Source organism: Ranitomeya variabilis, chromosome 6 (genome assembly GCF_051348905.1).
Source record: "Ranitomeya variabilis isolate aRanVar5 chromosome 6, aRanVar5.hap1, whole genome shotgun sequence".
NCBI classification, from domain to species: domain Eukaryota; kingdom Metazoa; phylum Chordata; class Amphibia; order Anura; family Dendrobatidae; genus Ranitomeya; species Ranitomeya variabilis.
Genome location: NC_135237.1, coordinates 435,174,742 through 435,181,593, shown reverse-complemented (window position 1 = coordinate 435,181,593; position 6,852 = coordinate 435,174,742).

The window sequence follows — 6,852 nt, the reverse complement described above, 5'->3', positions numbered from 1 at the left end:
CCAGGCAATATTGGGTCCCAAAGCTTTAGCAGACAGTTCCATTTGGAGATTACTTAAAGGGAACCTGTCACCTGAATTTGACGGGACCGGTTTTGGGTCATATGGGCGGGGTTTTCGGGTGTTTGATTCACCCTTTCCTTACCCGCTGGCTGCATGCTGGCCGCAATAATGGATTGAAGTTCATTCTCTGTCCTCCAGAGTACACACCTGCGTAAGGCAATATTGCCTTGCGCTGGCGTGTACTCCGGAGGACAGAGAATGAACTTCAATCCATTATTGCGGCCAGCATGCAGCCAGCGGGTAAGGAAAGGGTGAATCAAACACCTGAAAACCCCACCCATATGACCCAAAACCGGTCTCGCCAAATTCAGGTGACAGGTTCCCTTTAAGAGTAATGGTGGAGCCTACCACATGCTATTAAACAACTTCATTGAAGAAGCTCCAAATCATACTACTTCAAGAGGGCCAGTTTAATCATACCTATCATTTCTATTTTTATGCTCTTATGCACCCAATATGAGGTTTATGGCAAATATTTTTTGTGGAGTTCTATGTTAATAATCAAGAGAACTAAACAGGGTAGAAATTTAGCAAATGTTAACTCTTATTACACTATCATACACTGAAATACTGGCACTATATTCTTTTAAATAATGAGCATTTAAATGCACTATGTAAAGCAGTGGTCCCCATCATTATTTACCTTGTGAGCCACATTCCGCTCTGAGAGACAGTTGCGAGCCACAATCTGCGCGAAGATGTTATAGAAGCAACATTGTGACCAATAACGGAAAACCAGTTACTAAAGTATTATCACTGGTCATTAGTAGGTTATTCTAGTTTTTGTGTGTCAGAGAGCAAGTGTATCTACTACATGCTATATTCATAAAGCCATTGTAAAACTTGTGCCAGTCACATCCATGAATTCTGAAATTGGCTCTGTGTACAGCTCCCTATGCTTGCCCATATAGTGGACAGGTACCGGAACTGTCTGCTATTTGTGTACACTCCTCCTGCCTGTATATCGGACATGACTACAGCATGCTGTGATTTTTTCCACTACACATAGGTTCACATTTCACATTACACAGGCTGAAAATAAGTTAATTACATGTAGCTTAAGCCCTTTCTGACATTGGACGTACTCAGTCCATCCTGGTTGGAAAGTCCTTCCCAACCTTGGACGTGCTGAGCGCATCCAAGTGATTTTGCGTGTACGGCAGCTGTGCGCGTGCGATCGCCGCTGGATGTTCATTTAATATCATAGCTGACACCCAGCACTCACTGCCCGCACCACTCCCTGCAGCTTAACCCCCTAATTGCTGCAATTGATATTAATCGCAGCATTTAGAAGGCAGGAAGAAGGAGGGGGTCCCCTCCACCCACCCTATCGGCGACGTCATCACGGGGACCCGATCATTGCCATGGTAACCCTATGTCATCATGACGACATCCGGGTCACCATGCACCATCAGTTTAGGTAGATCATACACAGTGCATGATCTAATTAACTTGTGTCAGTGCATTGCTATGCTTCATAACTGCAATCAGACTGTAAAAAGTAAAAGTCCATTGCAGGGACTATGAAAAAAGTTAATAATATATTATTATAATATAAAATATATTTTTTTAACCGGAAAATAATAATAAAAAAAATATATAATACTGATAAATTTGCATTTTTATGTAAAAAAAAAAGGACACGTTTGGTATGGCTGCATGCAAAATGACCTGCCCCATAAAACTGTCACACTAATTAATCCCTTCAGTGAACACTGTAAACAATAAATAAAAAACAGGGCAAAAAGCAATGTTTTTTCATCATACTCAACTAGAATAAAAACGCAATAAAAAATACAAATGTACCGTAACTAAAATTGTTATATCTGAAAACAACATCTTGTCCCACAAAAAACAGCTGTATGATGGAAAAATAAATGTTATAGCTCTCAGAATGAAGTGATACAAAATAATTTTTCTATACATTTTTATTGTGTGCAAAAACATAGCAAAAATATAAGTGTTGCATCTCTATAATCATACTGACCCCAAGAATAAAGCTGTCTTATCAATCATAAAAAAAAGAAAAACAATTCCAGAATTTCTGTTCATTGTTAATTCTGCCTCCCAAAAATCGGAATAGAAAGAGATCAAGAAATGTCATGTGCCCGAAAATGTTACCAATAAAAACGTTAACTCGTCCCACAAAAAACAAGCCTTTGCATGACTCTGTGGGCCAAAATGTGGTTATAGTTCTCAAATATGGTGATGCAAAAATAAAGCATGTTTTAATGTGTGACGACAGCCAAACATAAAAACTTGATATAAATCTGGTATTGCTGTAATCGCACAAACCTGAAGAATAAAGTCGTCTAATCAGTTATACCACACGAGGAATGGCGTAAAATTAAATAAAACCAATTCTTCATCTGATGTTGATTTTTTCATTCTGCCTCCCAAAGATGGCAGTAAGGCTTGGCACACATTTATCCTGTACTCTATGCTGAGCGCTTACACCGGGGTTTCCATGAAAATCTCTGAAATACGTGATTTAGACGGAACCCTGGGCAAATAGCTCTCCATCTCCGATAGCAGCATATAACATGGCCCCTCTGAAAAACCCCACCCATCGGCACCCATGTTACATGACCGTGGGGCATTGATGAGTTGGCACAACAATCTGGGATCTGCAGGAGACCCCTGTGGTTGTCATTACCAGACTGATATCATAGCAGATGAGCATTTTAGCAACATAGGCAGAAGCCCTGCTGTGTGCAGCACAGGCGATCGGATGCACGCAGCTTCTAGTCTCCCATGGATTAAAGCAAGTAAGAAGTAAAAAAAATGGTTTTCAAAATATAAAAAAAAATAAAAGTTCAAATCACCCCACCCATTCACCCCATTCAAAATAAAACAATAAAACATACACATCATACACATCAATCTATCAAAATCTAAAAATAATGAATCTGATCAGTAAACAGCATAACAAGAAAAAAAATCAAAAAGCCAGAATTACTTTTGTTTGGTTGCCGCAACATTACAATAAAATGCAATAACAGGCAATTAGTGATGAACGAGTGTGCTCGTTACTTGAGATTTCCGAGCATGCTCGAGTGTTCTCCGAGTATTTTGGGCGTGCTCGGAAATTATGTTTGAGTCGCCGCAGCTGCATGATTTGTGGCTGTTAGTCAACCTGAACACATGCAGGGATTGCCTGTTTTTAGGGAATCCCCACATGTATTCAGGCTGTCTAACAGCCGCAAATCATGCAGCTGCAGGGACACAAACAAAATCTACAAGCACGCCCAAAATACTTGAAGAACACCTGAGCATGCTCGCTCATCACTACAGGTGATCAAAACATCGTATCTACACCAAAATGGTATCAATAAAAAATGTCAGCTTCGTGGGTAAAAAATAAGCCCTCACCCAGCCCCAAATACCAAAAAATAGAGACGCTAAAGGTCTTGAAAAATTGAGCCTTTTTTTTTTCTTAAACTTTTAATATTTTTTTCACCACTTAAATAAAACAAAACCTATAGACGTTTGGTATCTGTGAACTCATAATGACCTGGAGAATCAAAATGGCAGATCAATATTAGCATTTAGTGAACATGGTTAAAAAAAAAAACAATTGTGCAACTGCACTTTGAATTTTTTCCCATTTTCCTACAACATGATATGGTAAGACCAATGGTGTCATTCAAAAGTACAACTCATCCTGGAAAAAACAAGCCCTGACATGGCCACATTAACAGAAAAATAAAAATGTTATGGCTCTGGGAAGACCGGGAGCAAAAAACAGAAATGTAAAAACAGGAATGGAAACCCCCAGGGTGTAAAGGCGCTATAACAAAATTAAAAAAAATAAATTTTAAACTGCGTCTTTTTTCCCACCCACATTAAATATGACAATAATAAGTTGAGAAATTTTGAAAAATCAGTTCAAAAGAGACCTCATCATCCATTTTTTATTAAAGTCAAGTATCAAAATGACCTATAACACTCCATGTGTCTGTGAAAATCATGGACAGCATAACAATGTCATCAGAGTGCAATCCATGTGTTGTTCATGATTAAAACTGCAATTAGTAGGGGAAGTTTTTTAATTTATGTATTTACTTATTTTGTCTGAAAAAAATCACTCATGAAATACTAGTTGCAAAAACTGACACACTGACCAAACACTGCTGAAACTTGGATGATAAGCACTTGGACCACTTTTAGCGTACATCAATAATCACTGATGTCTAAATGAGACCTAAAGGGTTAAGAGAAAGTACAAGCACAAAACTGAACAAAGAAAAATTGAACAAATCATTTAAAAATAACAGCCACTGAGGGTCTGGCCAAAGAGGTCACTAACAGTGAGGTTAACTATGCAGTTTGTAAGATTAGAAGCATATTTTAAATAGCAGCCTGGTTCAATAACCTTTTGCCATCATTAAGCATAAATTGTTAATAGTCTGTTTCATTTTAGCTACTTACTTAACCTATTTTCGTTAACTCTTAAATATCTATAGGGATATCCTGAACGTTGTTTTCATAAGATTATGAAAGTGCTAGTAGTTTTTCGTGGGCAAATACAGCTAGAGCTGCGACCTTAAAAACCTAATGAACGTAATTGTGAACAAATATTATATTTGAATGCAAAACTGTAATAAGGTCCCTTGAAACACTTCATTTTCTTTTTTAATAATGAATAAAAATAAGTGAATCAATTTGCAAAACTCCATTGGAAGCAGTCATGGTAGTCCTTGGCTTCCTGATGATAGCCCAGCAAACTGCTTCCTGCTTGTCAGAATCCCAGGTACTTCTAATCTGTTGCAATGTCCAAGCATGCATAACACTCAACAATGATGTGGTGCTGGATCTATAGATTCCTACAGGTAGGAGGTGGATCGCATATTTGCCATTTGGCTTCTACAGACTAGTGTTGTGGCGGCTGGAACAGGACCTTGTGAGTTGATTTGGTCATCTCTACTAAAAATGTTTATCCAAGACTATACTTGTTTTCCTATGAGCCTAAAAAACTAACAGGCAGGTAGGTGCTATCTACCTGCCTGTTTTGTTTGGCAATGATCCGGCACACATCGGTAACAGATCACCCCTATATGCAATTCAGTGACTTGTGCTGACGTAACACCCTCAGAGCAGTGGCTTCTTTTCTTCTCTGCTCTGTTGACAGGGCGTGATTTCCAACATCATGCCGATTGTCAGATGGTTTCCCACTAATTAAATGTCAATCAGCATGATGTCGGCAGTCAAGACTCACTGGCAGAGCAGCCTGGAAGAGGAAGAGTTACTTTGCTGGCATTGAGCAGCTGAATCGCCGGCAGGGGCGATCAATGACTGCTCTGTGCTCACAGCTGTTACAAAAGGTAGGTAATTAGCAATTACCTGATCTCAGTGTTAATGGGCTAATTTACAAAATCATATAGCGGTTGTATATTCCTGTCCGCATCATAGCCACAAGTCACGTCACAACACCGCCGGTTGTAGAGAAAATATGTCCAAAATACCGTTGCATAAATTAGTCTTACTTTTGATTACCTTTTGTTCATGGGTAATGCAGAGAAAAAGCAATTGTGCCATTTTTATTTACCACATTTACGGACCACCAAAAATAACATGTTAATTACTGTTTATAATGTTTACTTAACGTCTTCCCACAACAGTCAATTTGTGTTTTTGTGGTTTCATTTTTTCTTCTCATTCTTCCAAGTGCCATAACTTTTACATTTTTCTGTCATCATGGTAATATGAGGGCTTAATGTTTGCAGGATAGCAGGATACGTTGTAGATTTGAATGACATGATTCACAATTATGAATTGAGATTCATTTTTCCACTTCATTGTGCAGTCAATATGGCAACTGTTTTCTGCAGGTCAGTATAAATACAAACATAACAAAGATATCAAATTCATATATGTTTTTATTTTTTAAATTCTGCAATAAAAAAATGATATCATAAGAAGTCTCCAATTAAACATTATGATAAATCATGCATATATATGCACATAATGCCCAATCAACATATAATAGCAATTCCATTGTAATGAGTAGGGTTGAGCAACTTTTGCTTTTTTAGGATCGAGTCGGGTTTCATGAAACCCGACTGTCTCGAAAGTTGGATCGTGTGAAATCGGCCGATTATTGTGCAAAGTCGGGGGCCAACCGAAACACGAAACCCAATGCAAGTCAATGGGGATATTTTTTTTTTTTTGTCTCTCTCTCTCTCTCTCTCTCTCTCTCTCTCTCCTCCGTCCCTGCAAGGTTTGTGTTTCACTGTGGAAATCGCTATATCCCAAACGTTAACATGGCGGTTTTACCCCCTGTGACGCCCCACAAAGCGAGCCGGAACACATGTCATCACGCTGCACACACTCCTTCATTGGCTTAAAAAATGGCGGGGAAAGCGTCATGCAAAACGCGACTTTGGCGCGAAGATCGCCGACCGTGTGGCCGATCCCACGCTGGGGTCGGGTCGGGTTTCACGAAACCCGACTTTGCCAAAAGTCGGCGACTTTTGAAAATGACCGATCCGTTTCGCTCAACCCTAGTAATGAGGATATAAGAAAGAACACAGAGTCAATGCTATAGAATAAAAAAACAGAAATTGTATCAGGAAAAGATACACAATCATTAAATCATTAAATACATAGAAAATGGACAAAAATATATATATGGATAAGAGCAGAAGAGTGACAGTAAACACAGAACTAATGTGGCTGACAACACTGTGTGAGGAATGAAGAGCAATTGATATAAGATATACCCACCTTTAAGTAGAAATTGCATCATGTGCCCAATTAAACTGCATGCAAAGTAAGTAATGTGTATAATGG